Source organism: Aythya ferina, assembly GCF_964211825.1.
Source record: "Aythya ferina genome assembly, chromosome: 2".
Lineage (NCBI taxonomy): Eukaryota > Metazoa > Chordata > Aves > Anseriformes > Anatidae > Aythya > Aythya ferina.
In genome coordinates, this window is record NC_140297.1 from 26,475,769 (window position 1) to 26,495,118 (window position 19,350).

Sequence of the window (19,350 nt, forward strand, 5' to 3'; positions counted from 1 at the left end):
GAGTTCATTAGGAGCTGGAACCATGTTTGAATTACCATTTTCAGGCTTCTGACGTGGAATATCTTCTGCATCTCCGTATGGATGGGATTACCTGCATGAGATTAAATGGGGAAGCAAAATGCATTGAGTGTTGGTCTCTTGAACAAAGGCTTTGTGCTAACTGACTCAGATGGAAAATGAGAAAAAAATATCTTAGCCCAAAGTTATTCAGTTATTCTGTTAGTTAGTAGAAACCAACTGTATCATTAGTTAGCCCCATGTCATTTATATTACTATTTTGCAAGAGAAACATTCCATCGATTCAGTCATTTCTCTAGGTCTTCTGTGAGACATGCCCGATTTTTCTTTAGCAATACATGACTTTTTAACAGTGCAGCCCAGCAGCTGTGATGAACATGCACATTATTGTTACAGCTAGGTTGCACAGGTATGACAAACACACATTACGTTTAGCACATTTTCACAATAGATCTCTGGTTTCTTTTCCAAAGAGTTTCCATAAAAATGTGGTCTGAATAAACACTATGTGAATGTGACTAATCTTTGCCCTTCAGTTCTTGGGCTCAGAGTGAGATACAAACAAGTAGAAAGTCATTTCAGATGTGACATGTTGAGGAACTTCACCCCTTCTGTGAAGCCAAATCAATAAAAAGGTTTATGAAGCCATTTCTCAAAAAGGTCTAAGAAATTCTACCACACGAGTTCTGGTAACATCAATAGGAAAAGATATGTGAAACACCTCTGGACAGTTAAAGAGTTGAGTGAACTTCAGCAGATAGAAATTTAGGTAATATTACTTCCTTGTGCACATTTAGTAAATTCTTGAATCTAGGAACCATAATGTTCTTTCTGTTTCCTGGGATATTACAAAGATTTAAACAAGTTGATTACCAAGGAGTGTCTTAATTTTCTTTAACTCTTCCTGACTTACTGTAGTGTTACATAGGATTATTGAAAATGTCATAATCAGACCAACAGACAGGTTTTTCTAGTGCCTTCACTGAAAGATGCTAGAACCTACAGGCTTCTACTGAAGCTATCTATCAGCCATGGCAGGCAATGATACAAAAATCTATTGACTATGATATTTTTTTTCCTAACTCTAGTCAGCAAAATGATTGATTTCAGTCCTTAAATGTGAGGGATGATGTATTCTCTAAATGTTTATCTTAGCTGTTGTCAATAATGATGTTACTGTTACAAAATTCTTGCCCAATTTGAAGTCATATCGGGCTCATTAATGCTGCGTAGGTGTTAGTAAATTTTGTAGTGCTACAATATGCTGTGCCACAAATACTGGCTTTAATTCTAGTTAGTATGTATTAAGGGAAAAAATTACTATCAGCCAACTGGACTTGTTTATCTTACTCATTAATTCATGTGAATTGTCATATGATCTATCAAATCCTTTCTAAACAAAACAGTCCTATTGGTTTCTACTCTTTCATCTTGTGGAATATTTCCTTTCTTCTTCTACTTCTACTCATTTTATTTTTGCCCTTCTTCAGCTTTTTATATTTCTACTTTACCCAGTGATGTGCTGCCAGTATTTTAGCTGGGAGTCCCACAGATTTTTTCCTCTATAGCTCATCATACATCTCTTTACCACAGGGTTAGAAATGGGAAAGCAAGGAAGAGTGCGGGATTGGGCAATTTGTTCATTTGTTTTCCTATGCAAGCAAAAAAATGTTGTCTCGGAAGCATAATCAAAGTAGAAGGGTGATATCATTTGCCAAAGGAATGGATGCTCGATGCTTTCCCTAGGTAGCAAGGAATAAACTGAGCATGTCATTAATGCTGCAGAGTGCAGATTGGGAATTTCCTTGTAGGGAAAAGTCAGGGATGTCCTCTTCCCGCACGCTGGAGCATCACAACCTCTTGGTGTAATGCAGTGCATTCCAAAAGCAAAAACCAACCCTTTCAGAAGCACTTTATGAAACCCTGTGGATGAGTCATGCCTGGTTGGGTTGGTTTGGCAGTATCCAGAGAGGCAATGAATTCCAGCAAAGACATGGAAATCACATTGACTCTCCCTCCGTTTGGTGGGGGAATTTTAAGCAGTAGTTCACACTGCTTCTCTCAGCTACTGTTGGTCTGCGTTTAGATGAGGGTGACGAAAATAGTATGGCAGGGTTATTGATGATATGACTCAACATATGCTCAATCCTATATCGATTTATGCAATGCACGAGGCTGGCCTGGGGTGTGATTGTTCCTGTACTACCGGTTGATAGAAGAACTTACTCTCTTAGTAAGTGCTTACATGTCTCTTTTGTGTTTTTTCCCTAGAAATAAAATAAAATAAAAATTTACGTTACCCATTGATTATGGGGATTATTTGTAGTACAGTGCTCCTTGTTTATGTACTACCGGTCATCTCCTCCCATGATGTTGCTCCAATTTCCTGGGAGGCTGATCTAAGCCAAACTTTCTAAGCCAAACTATCCTAAAATATCTAAAAGTTTGCATCAACATCTCTGGTGGAGTGAGGCAAATGAGAACTCCAGCTGTCTTTGCCCTAAAAAGCTAGCTGAAGTTTGAGCTATTATACTCTCCCTCTTGGCAGGGCCTATAAGCGTGGGTACAGTGCTGCTGTTATACCAGATTTGCTAGCTTTTGGATTAGAGCTGGTCTGCAGGGATGGAAGACAAAAGAGAAAGAAATAATCAGTGGTTCTAGGGGACTGTAAGGTATTACAAACCATTTCCTTTCTTCTGGAGCTGAAGAGGGGTTATTAAAGTTGGCTGAGGTATCTGGACCTCAGCTTCAAACATCCATCATTTCGTAGAAGGAGGGGTAGAGCAATGCAGCTGAAGACATTTGTGTCATGCAAATAAACCAATTTGAATCTTACTTTTTCATGTGGAGGACTCTGCATTCTGTTTGGAAAGGTTAATGAGCCCTGCTTTCTTACAACCACTGTGATGCTGGAAGCGACAAGAAAAAGAATAAAAGACTACATCATTTTGATTTATTTTATATTATTTCCTGATATATTAATTTCCTCCTTCTCAGCTATGTCTTTTGCAAATGTCTCTAAAGTGCAGTGAGAAGTACAAAGCTGACACTTAGAAGTAACTCCATTCAGCGTATTTTTGAGGAAGGAGAGCATATGTGAAGTAGCTTTCATTTAAGGAAGCAGTAACCATTTAAGAGCTCTCTCAAGGAGTCAGATCGACTTTTAGCATAATCACAAAAAGATTTCAGCAGTATATCACTTTTAATAGCTGCAGCTATTTCTGTCCTTTTCCTAAAACGCCATGCAGTCAGATTTACTTGGTTGGTTCCATCTCATTACTAAACTGTCAGGGCTTTTTTTTTTTTTTTTTTTTTTGCGGTATATGGGACTTGTGTTTTCTATTTTAATTTCAAGAAAAGCTGTCCATGCTTGGAAAATATTGGTGGATTGGGTACAGAAATCAGCCACTCAACCGCACCACAAAATGTTTCATTCTCCCCTGGCTTTTTTGTAGTGGCTTCTATACACTGTCATTAAGTTATGTGTTTGACCACTCTTCATTGCTTATGCTGGTGTGGTCTTTCCCTTTTCAACTGAATGGATGGAGTCAGAAATGTGTATCTTAGAATTAGATGCACTGAGGTAAGTGAAGGGCTGTATTTAGTGGCTGATATTGGCCAGAGTTGCCTTTTTTTTTCCTGATTTGGTTCCTTTGTTGTTGTCTGCTCTTTCAAAATCAACATAAATTCCTTCAGATGTGCTTTTTGCTCCAGCAGCCTGCCTCCTAAAGGTGCTGAGTGCCCAAATCCACGAGGCTCATGTGTGGAGCAGGCTGAGGTAACAGCATGTATGACTAATATCCTCCTTCTCCTCCAGCCCTTGAGTTTCCTTCTCTGTGGAGGCCAAGCCAGAGGTCAGTCCCTCCGCAACTCTAAAATTATGAAAGTATTACAACAAATATAATTGTTAAGGGGGTATGCTTGGAATATTTAAAACCTAAGGATTTTTGGTGATAATTATATTGGTGTTTTTCCACAAAGATTTACTCAGTTTGTTCCTGCTACCTACGTTTCACGTGGGATTTAGATGCCTTTGGAAAGATGCTACTTTGGAAAAGGCTTTTTCATCAACAAACGTTTACAGAGTGGGTTTGATGAATTATCACTGAAACTTGGTACACAGTAGGAGAACAAGAATCAATGGAAGAAAAGAGGTTCAGATTGTGTGTAAGCTAAAACTCTTTCCCCATGAGGACAGTCAAGCACTGAAGCAGGTAGTCCAGAGGTTGTGCAGCCTCCACTGTTGTCTCTTCAAGGCTGGATGAAGCCCAGAGCAACTTGGTCTGATCTCACAGCTGACCCTGCTTTGTGCAGGATGTTGGACTAGAGATCTCCTGAGATTTTTTTAAGCCGAATTATCCTGTGAGCCTATGATCCTAAATGTGAAGTGCAATCTGCCTGGTTTTGTAGCAGTTCTCTGGTAAGTGGACCTCTGAACGTCTGCCTGTGAAGATGCTGGGACACCTCTCATACTGGTAGTGCTCCAGGGCCCAGGAATCCAAATTTGGTGGAGAATTTCTGTAATACATACCAAAAAGAGCTGAAAATGGAATCAAGCTTCTTCATAGATATAGAAGGGTTGTTTTGTTTTGTTTTGTTTTGTTTTTGTTTTCCATTTCATTTCCTGCTGTGTACTGTTGGTAGGATGACTTTTGTAGAGCTCTTATCTACCTGTTCTGCAAAACACATCGTTGCTGTTACACTCGTGTCCACAGTCATCAGCACACTGTAATAATTCACGCAGATGAATAGGTGCACCATTTTGCATTTAAATTTGGGGAAATTTCTAACTGTCCTGTTGGGAAGAACGGTTTTAACTACAGCTAGTGATAGAAGGATATATTTATTCTTACTTTAAAGAATAAAAATAAAAACAATAAATATTTTTTGTTTTGTTCTGTTTTGTTTTGTTTTCTCTGTCCTGTTGTGTTTGTCCAGACTGGAACACAGGAGTGCAGAGCAGAGTTTGTGCTGTGAGGATTTCAGTAAACAAGAGCCCATGTTTGTCCTCTTAGGCTTTTGTTTTAGGTTCTTCCTCCTGTTTTCAGCTCATTGGAGTTTACACCACTTCTAGCCTTTGGTGATTAAAAATAACTATTGTTTGGCCTGAGATTGCTGTTCCAGTACTTGTAGAGAGATTGTGTGTGAGTCAGTAGAAGTTACACCCACACAACCAAAGGATGAATGTAGTCTTTGGAAAAAGCTTCTCATGCTCTCAGGTGAGAGAAGAGAGTTGCCTTCAGCCAGTATGTAGAGGAGCCAAACAGGACTAAACATACAAGAGACAGTCTCCTGTCTCCCAGATGCTACTGCACTCAGAGACATCACTGGGGGAGGACAGAAAAGAAGCTGGAAGTGTATGCTCTGTCCTGAGTGCCACAGTCTTATCCAGTCCTGAGATCGCCAGCACGAAATGCCCCAGGTGAGCCCCGAGTCCTGCTTTATTGCTGAAATGCTACAGCTGTTAATGGGGTATCTGCTGGCATGTGCAGCTCAAAAAAAAGCATGCCATGTTTTCCACGTAGCCTTTTAATACTAATCTCTCTTAAAACTGACTTTGTTTCCACACAAAACCAAATCTTACTATTTTTTATATTAGGACTGGGAGAAGGAAACCTTTTTTGGAGAGAAGCTAAGCATCAGTATTTAGATAGAAGGGATGTGAATTGGGTCCACAGAGTTGTATGCCTTCCCTTGGATTCACCTTTATCTTTCCTAACCCTTAGCAAAGCTGTTTTTTCCATGATGACTTTGATCTATTGTTATCTTGTGCAGAAAAGCAACACTCCCATCAAAGCCAGTGTGTGCATTTTAACAACATAATTGTATGCCATATCCCATCAGTCTGTGAAATGACTGCTCATACAAAAGGTGGGTGCAGTTTCCCTATTAGTAATTAACATTCTGAATTACTCAAGGACTGTATTTACACATACAAAGTCTGTTAGCAACAGAATGCTCCTTCGCTTAGAGCAGTGCTTATCATAGATCATCCTTGTTTGAAACTAAGATTTCAATTATGAATCAAATAATCAGGAAGTGACAAATTTGTGAGATTTTTTTTTGGATAGAAAATTTTAGGCGGATCCTGCTTCTAAGCCTTTTTTTGGAGGGGGTAGAGTGTCATACATTTAAATGATATGCTGTCACTACTAGCTATAGTGTTAGGCTTTATGTATATTTTAAAGTAGTGATTTGTAATGTATCTGTACTTAAATATGCTATTTCTCTTCTTCAATTTCACACATTCTTCCTTTCAGACCAAATACAAGAGACAAAAACAAAACACAAATATCAAGTGTTGGGTACTCTTGATACAGCAGGCATTCTGTTTGTTGTTTTTTGTTTTTGGTTTTTTTTTTTAAGTCTCTCTATTTCACTGATAACTTTCATTGTACCTTTCTGAATTACTGGCATCTAATACACAATATTTAAATATAATGCAACTTGCAGAAAACCTAACCTTTGAATTTGCGGAGTTAGACATGCAGTATTTTTAAACTTTAGCTAGCTAAGGGAAAAAAAAAAAAAAAAAAGATCTCAGTCAAAAACTATATTTCATAAGAGAAAATTATAGTGATATTGATGGTTTGCCAAAACCTCAAGCAGTGACAAAATCCACAGTGTCCTGAAAGAGATGCCTTTGCAAAACCATTCCTTTGCAGATGGCTTAGATTATTGATACTCACAAACACATGACATTATTCGTTCAACTGAAAATTTTGGAAAAGTCTGTTGATAAAAAATGCAAATTTGTCATACTATCCCAAAATCCTGGGGGGGAAAAAAAATCACCTAATCCTGCAATTGTTCCTGAGGGTGTTTTATAGTTTAGTAGTTGTTGATATGGTTACATTTTAACATGACCTGGTGTAAAATATTTTGAGAAAGGAAGAGAAAAAAGAACATAACTTTCCTTTGTTGATGCAACCATTACATTTTATGTATATCTGAAACTCCCAGTGCTGAATGAGTTTGGGGTGCACAAGAAATGCGGGATCAGATGTGAAATCACTAAGTAACAGGGATCCTTCCACAGAATTTTTTCCATAAAGGATATAAAATACCATGCAATTCCCTAGCTGCACTGCAAATGATAGATAAACAGCCATAGGCATGACTTTTCTGTTTGGGTTCTCTAACTGTTCTCAGTGCAGGCTACTTGCAACGAAGAGTACATTTGGTCCAAATTCAAGAAAATTATTTCACCTCATGATTTTTGTCTCTGTGGGAGCTCTATGTGAGGAGTGAAGCCTCTTTCTGTGTTACCTGGCACAAAATATAAAACAGCTACTCTTTTAAAGTGCTGTGAAAGGCTCCACAAACCAAGGAGTCTGTCATTACAGCCTGGGATGCAACTGTCCTCTGCCTTAGGTCTAAAATCAACAGTTTTCTGCCCTCTGCCCCCATGGCTGGGTTACTGACAAGTAGTTCCCTGAAAAGAACTTTTGTATACAGGCAACATCGATTTAATGATGATTAACGCTCCATGCTTCCCACAAAGGGAAAGTAGAAGCACGTGCTGGCTGGCTGTGATACCGATATTATCCTTGGAAGACTTCTCACATGGGGCAGAGTCTTCTGGAAGCCAGCAAAAAGGGGAGTCTCCGTCAGCCCACTTGATAATTCTTACTGTATGAGCACTGCTCTGCATAATGATGCTGTATTTGCTGTCACTATAATGGTAACTGTAAGAAATGAGCCCTTCTTAGAAACAAGTGCCAGTGTGAAGTGTTTTGTGGAAATTTCGTGATTCGTTGTATGGGTCAACCAAACAGCGGGACCTTGCAGGGGAGGAAAGTGGGGCATGAAATTTCCTGAAACTAAGGTGTGTTTGGCAAAGGGGGGATTACAAATAGGGTGTATAATGGGATGTAGTCTTGTCGTGTAGTCTACACGGCCTTAGCTGCTCCCTAATGCTCTGCTTGGTGCAGAGCCGAGCTACTTAAAATCAGAATTGGTACAGGAATTTCCTGTAGGAGACAGGAGCAGTGCAGAAGCAACTGCTCTCACCCTCGTTCTTAAACATAGACTTGCCTATGGTGTCTTCTGCATTTCCCCTAGATAGCTGTTTATCTGTGCCTCTCAGTCTCAATCCTCATATCTATGTGCAATGTTTAATTAATTTTCAATTATTTCCAATTATGCAGTGACACTACGTATAAATGATACATCAGTGAAAGTGATGGATTTGGGCAAATATAATAGCCTGTCAGTCTTCAGCAGAAGCTACAATTAAATCAAAAAGATAAGAAAAGATTACTGTAATTATTTTGACAATGAACTGATAGAAGTTTGCCCAAGTGACATAGACTGCAGAGTACAAAATGCCAATTGCTTAAGAACAAGTAAAATAAGACTTACTGTTGTCCCTTTGCTCCCTTAGGACTTCCTGCTGAAGTTACCTGATAGCCTTAAGCTGGAAAAATAAGTGACTTATCTCCAGGGTTGGGCAAAGCTCCACTCAGGCAAAGACTTGTAGTATCTTTGAGAAGTGAGAGGGGTCCAGATTTGTTTGGTTCTGGGCTCCCCAGTGCAACAGGGACGTGGACACACTGGAGCAAATCCAGCAAAGGACCACAAAAATGATAAAGGGACTGGAGCATCTCTTATATGAGGAGAGGCTGAGAGAGCTGGGGCTGTTGGCATGCAGAAAAGAAGGCTTGGGTGTATCTTATCAGTGTGTCCAGTGGGGGTTTAAAGAGATGGAGCCAGTGCCAGTGATAGGACAAGAGGCAGCAGGTACAATTCAAAATGCATGAAATTGTTTTTAAACATAAGAAAAAAATCCTTCACTGTGAGAGTGACTGAGCACTGGCACAGGTTGCCTACAGAGGTCATTGGGTCTCCATCCATGGCAGGAATTAAAGCCGGAGTGGATGCAGTCCTGGGCAGCCTGCTCTAGGTGACCCTGTTCTGGACAAGGGCTTGGACCAGACAACTTCCAGAGGTGCCTTCCACCCTTGACAACTGAATGATTCTGTCTCTGATGTTTCATGCTCCCTTTCCCCTCTCTGTAGCTCTGACGTTGTGCAGAAGTCAGCTGGGCCTCGACTGTCTCTAATTTTAGAGAATCGTACAGGGATCAGATGAATGTGAGAGCCTCTTTTCTTCCTCCTGAAAGGATGTCACTGGCTCTCTGAAGTCCCTAATGAAGAAAAGCTGTTTAGGAAAGCACTTACCAATGTGCTTGTCTCTGAGTGGGCTTTAGAGTCACTGAAGTCACAAGGGACTTAGAAGAATTATCTACAGTGAAGTTCATGGATAAACATCCTTACGAGCTAAGATGGACTTAAGTATATAGAGAAGTTCCTCCCTCAGCTGGGGCCCTCAAGTTCTCTTGGTGTGGTGCATTCAGCCTTCTGGCTGTGTTTGTGTATTCGTGACCTGTGCATTTGGTGGGGTGGAGAGAGCAGGCAGAGTGCTGCACTTGAGATTAATTTGCAATTTGAGATTAACTTGCAGCTCTCTTGTAAGGAGCTGTGACTGTGATGCTCAGCTTCGCAGGATGAGTTGTAGGGAACTGTTCTTGCAGCATTTGTAGTGGCTTCTAAGCCATCTCTGGCTTTGTGTAGTTTGATCGCGTGTGTGGTTTGGGGAACTGCTGACACAGAAACCACCAAGTTGCCACCACAGCTCAAGAACAACTCATTTCTATTCCTGTTCTCCATGTCTGGAGTTTGCTACCTCTGTGTGCTCTGCGAAGCCCAAATCTGGCATTTCCAGAACTTGCCATCAAGTGATCATTTGTTTTGCTTTCTCTGTGAGGAGGAGAATCCAGAATACATTAAAGGATGAGCTGGCAGACATCAAGAGCAGTTTTATTTGCTACAGTTGTACAAGAGGTCAGTGGCTTAGGATGCAATCTGGTCCACATGAAGACTAGAGGGGAGGAACCCTTCCATTGCCTCCAAAGTGTTTTGTATCAGTTTTTATTAATTTTAATAAAAAATAACATTGAAAGATGCTTAAAGTCTCTTTATCCATCCTGAGAGTTAGGCACAGGGGCGGACTTGAACAAACTGTATGAGCAAATAAACTGTTGCTTAGGCAAAACATTGCTGGGACAGGGCTGAACCTAACCTACTTAGGCCATCCGTATCGCTGAGATGATGCTAATAGGAAAGCATAGGAATAACTGATATTTATCCGGTGGCACCTTTTTTTTTTTTTTTGGCCAGAAATTTCTGGAAATGGACATCCTGGTACAGTCTGCCCTTTTAGGGCAACAGGATGCCTGGCAAACCTAGCCCATACCTCACTCTCCGGGGGTTCTCTTCTGCTTTTGAATAGTGCAAGATGGGGAGTACCCTGGACTGGGATCCTCGAGCTTGCTGCTGCAGCCAGGCTGTGGCCCCAGCAGAAACCAGCCTCTGGGGAAAGGAAGCATGGAGCAGCAAGAAGCTGGAGTCTTTAGCCTGGCAGCTGGGACACCTTGTGAGCAGGGGGCTGAGCTGCCAAGGGTATATCTGTGTTTTATAGTAGAGAGTATTCAGAAGTAATTCAGAAAAAGTGACCAGAACTCCTGAACTTGTCCTTCCCAGCCAAGTTCTCCAGGCGTTTGCAAGATAGAAGTCACTTCAGCTTGGCAGATACTTTTGCCTGGAGTTGCCTAGCTGCAGCACTTTGGAGGTTTTGGTTTGTGTGCTATTTTGTGTATGTGTTTTTCAAGCCCTCTCATTCATTTTGCAGTGCTTAAAATACTGTTCCACTCCAAAACCACTAGGATAAGATAATGAGTATCAACCAAAATAGGCTAAACTAAACTCTTCCTTTTATTTTATTTATTTATTTATTTATTTATTCCACCATGGACTCTTTTCTTTATCTTATCTTTCTCTATTCTGCCATCCACACACATGAATAATAATGCGTGGAAATGCAAACTGTGCTTTAAGGCTACGCAGATGGAGATGGCTTTTGAAAACTTGTCCTATACTTAACACACTGCCTTTTTCAGAACCATCTGGCACTGAACACTGCAATCTCTCTGCCCTGCTTGCCAATAGGAGTGCTAAAGAGAATGAAAAGGAATCTGGAAAGCATCAGTTTTCATTCTTTATTATATTATCAGCATGTACTTACAATAGATTTAATATATACACAGCAGCCTGTACATAGGGTATAGTTTTCAAGACAGTGTATAGCATTAGGGATATTTGCCACAGTTGTTGCTGGAGTCTTAGTTGAACCATCCATAAAATTGTGCAAAAACCATGTCCTTAAGCATACTTCTTTAGAGTCTGAGGGGAATGGAGAATTAAGCATTTCAATGGAGTTGAAAAGTCAAATGTAAAATGTTTTGTTTGACTTCAGTTATTGTCCCCTTATGAATTACTGCAGACAGTTCATTGTAACTTATTTTACTGATCTTCTGAACCAGATGAAATCCAAACCCAACTGAGCTAATATGCAGCCACTTCCCTGGGAGGGTGGTCATTATTAGAGAAAGACAAGAGTTCATGGTTTGGTTGAGATTTTTTCCTTGGGGTAGCTATCTGTGTTATAAACAGTCCTTTCATATTCAATGTTGAGTCCAATAAGTCCTTTACTGATTTAAAAAAAAAAAAAAAAAAATGGCTGACAATTATAACCTGACATTACTTACTGTTGAAAGGAAAACTGTGTACTTTCTCCATAGCAGAGTGTACAAGTAGAAAATAAAAGACTCGCATCTTGCCCTGAATTAACAATGGAATATAGTTGGGGATTGATTGTTGGTGAATCTGAATTTTGGCCACTGACAGGCAGAAACTGTTAAGACATTGATTTATATTCCAATGATTATGATCCAGATTTGCAAATGTGGTTAGGTGCCTAAAGACAAGGAGAAAGGCAGGCAATGGGATTTGCCAGAGCACTTGCAGAACCTAAATAAATATCTTGTGTCACCAACCAGTGGATGGACACCTTTTGTGTTTGAGATGTTTTTTCAAACAGAAGCCAAAGCGAGTAACAGTAAGTATGAGCACAACGTTAAGGAGGTTTCATCACTAGAAAATTACACAAGCTGCAATTCACCAAAGATTTTAATATTTAAAATCTCTTGGAATTTCCCACTGTATGGAAACAGCAATCACTACAATCAAAAGTGTCAGTAGAAATTCAAACACACCAGACAACTTCTGTTGTTTGTCTCAGGTACATGATGACTTATTTCTAAAGGATTTCTTTTAGGTGATAGGAAAATTCTGCCACCAGACACATATTTTCAGAAGGCAACCAAACATTCTTCAGAGTAAGAACTGCTTCTTACCAAGTGGCATTTCAGACCTGTGTGCCAAGAAAAATGTTCATGTAATGCTATTATGTGTTAGATCCTAGAGGCCTTAACCAGATTGAGATACCTTTGAAAGACATTTGTTACAAACCCATTGTAACAAAGCAATCTCAGACCCTTCACTAAAGACTTGTGGATAATTTCATCAAAATAATTAAGAGTGCAGATGTATAACTGTCAGAGTATCATTGCCTAAATAAACAGGCGAGCCAAGGAAGTGCTTTCCTCTCCATTTAATGCACATGCATACAGACATTAAGGATTTGACCCTGCAATTTTGGGAAAAACAACAACAACAAAAATTTCATGTGCTTCTTATTTCTCCATGCTTTAATTCTTTCATCCTTGCTCTAATAAAGTATGATATTCAGTAAAGGCTCTATTCTTAGGCTTGCATGTATATGTAGTAATTGAGGATTATCAAACTGATTTGTTGTTGCAGTCATGGATAAACACAGGCAGAATCCCCCCATATCACATTTGAATAGTAGCATGTTTATTTGCTTTTTCAATACAGCAAAAAGTCTCCCTACTTTTCTGAGTCATCGCAACACCACTGAATGAACAGTATTAGCAAATACACTTTCCAAAAGAGCTGAAGTGCAGATTTCCTTTTGGCAAGGCAGCTTGAGGACTTTGTTCTGATTATTTTATTCTTGTAGTTACACAGGCTGAACCTGCAGTTACAGAGATGAAAGTAAAAGGTTCAGCTTTCTGCCCTGCTGAAAAAGGCAGGCAAGAGGCTTGATGTTGCCTTTCTGCAGACTCAGGCAGAGTGCTCTTATTCTGCTGCAATGCTCAGATGTCAGCACTGAGGTTAGATGTCAGACTTACCTACCCTGTAAACTCAGCTAAGAAGGAGCTGTGTTTCCTGACCTACTCTTTCCCTTCTTTTTTAAGGACTTAGTACTTTTTCAATAAAAATAAATTTAATTTGTGGCTACATTTCAGCTCTATCGGTTTGATGGTATAAGTGGAGCAATACCAGCTTTGGATTTAGAGCAGTCGTGTGGCTGCGTCTCTCTGTGCAGCTTTCATGTGGTCGGGTGAGACATTCTTAGAATCCCCAAACATTTTTGAAGATCCTAAACTGGAGACATTCACAATTCTTCCCTCCCTTTCTACCATTAATCCTTCATGTTTTAACAAGCACTGAAGTTAATACAGCCTACACTCTTTCCTGTCACACTGGGCCCCCCTCCCTCTTTTCTTTCCCTTGAATAAAGCAATCTGTTCTTTCCAGTCCATACTCTTGTAAATCAAAGGGATAGATGTCAACACACACCATAACCAAGTATAAACTTCCTTTTTTTAATTAAACAGGATTTTGACATTTGGTTTGAAGAAGTGTTTCTTTGGTTTTATTTTTTTTTTTTTAAACATGTGAAGGATGTCAACTGCTTTTATTTTATTTTTATTAGAAGCCAAATTTTATGTGGTACCACAGATAATATCTAGCACAAGATCTTTCAGATGCTATTTCATAGTTCAATAGGAAGAGAGTCAGGGGAAGTAATACAGAATATCTTGGAATTGAAGGCCCTTGGAATTTAGAATTAATCTCTTTGTTAAAGGTTTCTATACACAGAAATCATGTCTTAGGTAACTTTTCAAACTTAACTGGGAAACACAATTTTATTTGCGTTATTATCCTCTCCACTGTTTGCTTATTATCTCATAATTATACTTGGACATTTATGTGAAACCAAAATATCCAGAATTATAATAGCTGACACTAAAAATATGTAAGACTCCTGGAGGGAAGGTAGTCGTCATGTCAGTGTACAAATCCATGTATCTCAGTAGAGAGGGCAAAGTCAACTGAGAATTGTCTCTTTCAAGGTATCTCACACCTTCTTTCATGGTAATAGGATGCTAAAAAGAGGAACCCGTGTTCTGATCTGATACCGCTGCTTTTCCACTCTGATTCTCAGTCCTTGGTATGACAAGAAAAAATGACTTTATTTAGTATCTCAGTTCCTGCCTTGTTTCTAGATGATGATTTTAATCCACCTGTGAAGTTGAGGTGTATCATCTATATCTGTCCTAGGGTCATATATAAGTGTGTGTAGTGTCTCCTCATGTAGGCATGAGAAGACAGTCTCCTGATTGCCTGGTCAGAAGATGTGGCAACTCTTGGAGGGACTCTGCTTGGACTCTTCAAATGCTCTTGTTGATGAGCAGTTGTGGGAGCAAAGGATTAGGAGTAAAATATGTAAATATTGTAAATTATTGTCTTTATTTATTTCTCAGGAGAGGAGGCATAGGTGGTCAGAGCTTCAGTCCCTATTCTTCAGTTCCTTTATATAAAGTACTATGGGTTTGGCACTTTTGCATGGTTCTTGCTAACAACAGTACCACAGCTTTGTCCCTGTACTCTCTGTCCCTCAAAGCTAATTCCCTGAAGCTTGATCTGCTTCTTCATCACAGGCTTTGCAGCGCTCGGCTGCAGTTAATTTTATTGCCTACTGTTGTCTGTGTTAGACTGACCTGTAGTAGCGTGCCACAGACTGCAGCGCTCTTTCACATGTGTTTGCTCAGCTAGAAAATCTACCCAGGAGTTTCCTGAGTGCCTGCTGCAATGTAACCTGATGTTTTGGAGCCTAGAAATGCCTGTGAACTCCTCCGGTCTCTTCTTCCCACTGACAAAGTATTGTCTGGAGATCCATCTGGTGTCAAGTGTAGTCATATGGCACCAGTATGGCAGCGCTGCCTACGGGGGTGGTTTCCTGCAGAAGAGGTCTCGCTGAATGCAGTAGTTGTTGGCTATTTAAAGTCATTGTTTAGCACCCAGGTCCTTGTGAACTTGTTCAACTGGTGGCTGGGCAGAGTGCCATCCGAATCTATGGACACGAGCACAGACGGCTGAATCTCTGGGGCCTTGCACACATCAGATGTGGGTACTGAGGTCAGGCTTCTCAGTAAGGAAAATCTAAATGACTGTCTGTCCTGAGCATGTGTATCTGTGGTTGAAGGGATGTGCCATCATTAATCCAAATCTGGGCTGGATTAAGCTTCGAAAATAAAAAACAGCTCTGCCAGCCACTTGAAGAGGGCTTGGGGCCTGTTTCAATCGAGTGCATCGGCATGGTGGGAGGAGGCGAAGGTGGCTGAACAAAGCCACCACACCACCACTTCTCCCCATACAGGGTGAGACAACTGCCCACGAAGGCCACTGGGACACACTGCTTTGTTCCCGCCAGCTGCAAGCCTCTGGAAGGGATGGACAACATTTATTTTTCTGAGAACAGCTTTCTCTCTGCTGAGAGAAAGAACAGGGCCATGCCATGATCCATTTCCTAAGCTACGTTTTCAAAGCTCAGTGTCACAGCTGGGAGCAGAAGCTTTAGCACTTGGGAGGTGGGATCACCTCTTTGCCCAGCAACAATCTCAAGTGTATCAGCAGGGCCTGGCTCTCCTTCTGCCCAAACATTACTCTGACCTGGAGCTAACTCAGACCTGCTTGTTGGGTTGTGTGAGAGCGGCTCACCCCTGCAGACAGGCAGCAGCACAAGCATGGTGGCACCCACCGGGAAGCCATCGCTAGATAAAGGAGTAGAAAAGCTGGGTGGAAAATCACAAAGCCAGAAGTGCCAGAAGAACTCTGGCAGGGATGTTGGGAAGGCTAAGGAGAGGCAGAGAAAGCTAAACCCAGTAGACTACATTTGCATAGAGGGAGAAAACACCAGAGTGTTAAGCTAAAGGGAATAATGACATGATTCACTGCACAAAGCAGTTCAGAAAAATGAAGGTGACCAAGCACTGGGGGTTTCTGGGCTCTGGAGGGTGCTGATGACAACTTGCAGACAGATATTCTGTGGTACCCACAAAAAGACCATGCTGTTTACCCCCTGTTCTACACGCTGCTTTTATACTGTGGACACAAAACTCCCAGAGGAATTCCCTTCTGACATGGCCCCTCTTAAATTTCTTTATGCATTGTGGCCATATACTGTGAAACCAGCTGCTTCTGTCCTTTGCAATACGTTACCTACACATATACAGCAGGTAAAATATAGCCTGTTGAAAACCTGGGAAGCTTTACTGTTACTGGAAAGTGCTGTGAGATTTCCCTAGAAAGGTGTGGAAGAAGTACAAAGAAGGATACGCTGTCATTTTATAACCCTACCATGTGTTGGTTCTTCCCCCTTTGAAGTCAATGGCAAAACTCTGTTTTAGGGGAACAAGACTGCCTGAATCTGCATCAAGACGCAGCCTGGAGGCAGAAGAGGCTTACAGGGAATGGTTTCTGCTGCTCTCCCTGAGCACAGAGCTGCTCAGACAGACTGGAGACCTGTCTGCCGCTCTTTCCCATTAAAGCTAAGAAATTAATGCTTTTAAAGTTCTTAAATTAATGGGCTGGATCTTACAGCCCTTACTCATCTGAGTACTGCCATTAACTTTAAGAAAATAATCACTTTATTAAGTGCTATGGAGTAGAGTCCTTAAATTGTTAAATTCTAATATCTGACAGAAGTTTTTCCTCGGTAGAAAAATAATATTGCCATAATTAAAAGGATGTGCACATTTCATCAGCTGAAGAATGCAAGTAACTTTGGAACAAGTAAAACTAGAAGCAGTACAGAGGGCTTAGGTCCGTGTCATGTCTGTAGGTTATTTTTGAACTTTATGAAAAACACACTCTAGCAGTTTATATCCTGACCATTCGACTGTATTCTGGGATTCTGAATTCAAAAACATTCTAACCATGAAAACACAGCATTTAAAAATACACTGTCCACTTGGCTACTTTGCCAGGCTTCAGAGTCTCCCAAAAGTTTGTTTCAGACAAACTGAGAACTTTGTTGTGGAATGACTGTTTGAATTGGGGTTTCTTAAAATATATGTGGAGCCTTGTAGCTGCTGTGGGGTGTACACAGCGGTGTAGCTGTACTATTTTAGAATCATCTGGCTATTTCACTTCATGTAAGAATATCTGTCAGCTTAGTTATAAGGAATGAGCGGGGTTGATTAAAACAACTCATGAAGCCATTAAACAAAGAGATAAAATGTAGAACATGTGCTGTAGGGTCGTTTTAATTATAATGTATGGGGGTTCTGTGGAAACCGGATGGCAGCTGCATTGTAGCTGAGTTTTAAGTCCCTCTTAGCAGTACCCAAGTACTGTTAATCAAAGGTGTGTTGTTTTCTTTTTCTTATCTGTAAAGCTAATAGGTCTTTTGGAAGTGGTGGTTGGGACCTACCATTTGTTGCTGCAGCTGACCGTAGTATATTATTGCATTTAAGTGCTTAGATATGAACTGAAACAGACAATTATATATATGAATCATCTAGTCACTAGATACTAGACTATATAACATCAGAGAAATGTATGAAAAGCTTTAGTAGACAAGAGAAGGGATCAAAGATGTCAAATTAACACCCTTGAAAATTCAGAGAAAATGGGAAAGAAAAAGGTAGTGGCAACTTATGTCATCATCTTGGTGATTTTATTATTCTTGACTTTACTGGGTCAAAAATACAGGTTGAATATATTGCTGTATGATGTAAGCATTTCTGCTAGGTTATTTTAGCAAAAGATCTGGCTTTAAACAGTGGATATCAGCCAGCCACATGAATTCAGTAAAAGCTATTTAAACAGCACATTTTGTTTTATTCTTATTAACCTAGTTATAAACATCAAGAGTTAGCATAATTAATTCCAACCCTATTGGAAAGGCTATTAAATCTCTGGTGTAAGAGCTGAAACCAGTCTCTAGGTGCTAGAAATCATGATGAGGCATAGGAAAGCAAGATGACCACACATCTGCCCACGTCAAAGTTTTATAACTCCGTCTACTCTTGCCAGAGACAGGATCTTCAGCTAGGTAGACACTGGGTCTAGTTCAGTCTGGCAGCTCCTGTGTTCTCAGTTCAACAAAGTTTACTTAAATGTCTGCAATGCTTTTCATGCAACTGAAATGCAGTAATACAGTTAACCCTTTGTCACTGAATTAAATGGAATAGGAATATCACCACTTCAGAATATCCAGTCATTGAGCTATAACAAAGATTTGTTACCAACACTGGTTGGAAACAGTCAGAAAATGAAATTTTAAGAATGTGACCACTAACAGTGAATTTAACTTTCTGACTGCAATTGCCACAGAAGTTAAAGTCTTGCTTTGTGGCTTGTAAGCATCACTGAAACTTCCCATGGAAAAATGACATTTGCTTCTGTTTGCAAACTGTCCTTATTAGTATGTGAATTCTCTGGAAATTATATGAATACTGTAACTTTTGCTTTCCAATTTACATAAAACAGAGACAAAACCAGGTCCAATTATATAAAAATGGAAAATAATTCCTTAAAAAGAGAAGGGAAGACTGAAGGAGTTACTGATTGTTGCTGTTGGCTGTAGCATGTTGGCACATGAAGGTTCTGGGGACTGTTCCCTAAAGGACTTCAGAATTTGTATGTTATTTTAAAGAGACTTGAAGGAGGTAACTGGGACAGATACCAATCTTCATACTGACTTGTGGAGCACCCTACCAGATGGCAACTGTTACACCAGTCTGGCTCCTCAGCATTCCCAGTTAAAGAAAATGTGCAAAGGCAACTCAGCTGTCATTAAAATGATGAAGAATTCACTTCTGCTCAACCAGTGTAAAGGAAAGTGTGAGTCCCTTAGAGAAGGGCTTTTCTGTAGCAGAGAAATCAGACATTGATCCAACAATGAGACTCTGCTTGTCAGCCAGTGCTCTCGAGGCAGCACACCTCGAGGTGCACTTTGGAGGGCCTCTCACAGACTCACCTCAAATTGTTTGAGAGTTAAAAGTTGGAAGAGCAATAGAGAAAGCAGTCTCCCTGCTGAGAAATTGTGGGCCAGGAGCCTCTGTTGGTTTGACATCTGGTCGCTTGAAGTTCTCACTTTTGGAAAGGAAATGGAGCACTTTCCTATCACTGTTAAGGAGAGAATATCTCAGGTACCACTCTAAAACTTATCCTATGGTTCCTATTTTTCCTAGGACTGATGGAACTACACATCGGAGGCTCAAAATTAGTTCCTTGCATGTGTCCTATTAGCTTTAGCAGAATTATTGGTGTGCAA

At 40.3% G+C, this 19,350-nt stretch overlaps 1 protein-coding gene across 8 annotated transcripts in view; it reads left to right on the forward strand.

Moving 5' to 3' along the window:
- DYNC1I1 (dynein cytoplasmic 1 intermediate chain 1) overlaps positions 1-19,350 on the forward strand; it is a 188,842-nt gene that overhangs the window by 117,028 nt on the left and 52,464 nt on the right. The window lies entirely within an intron of this gene.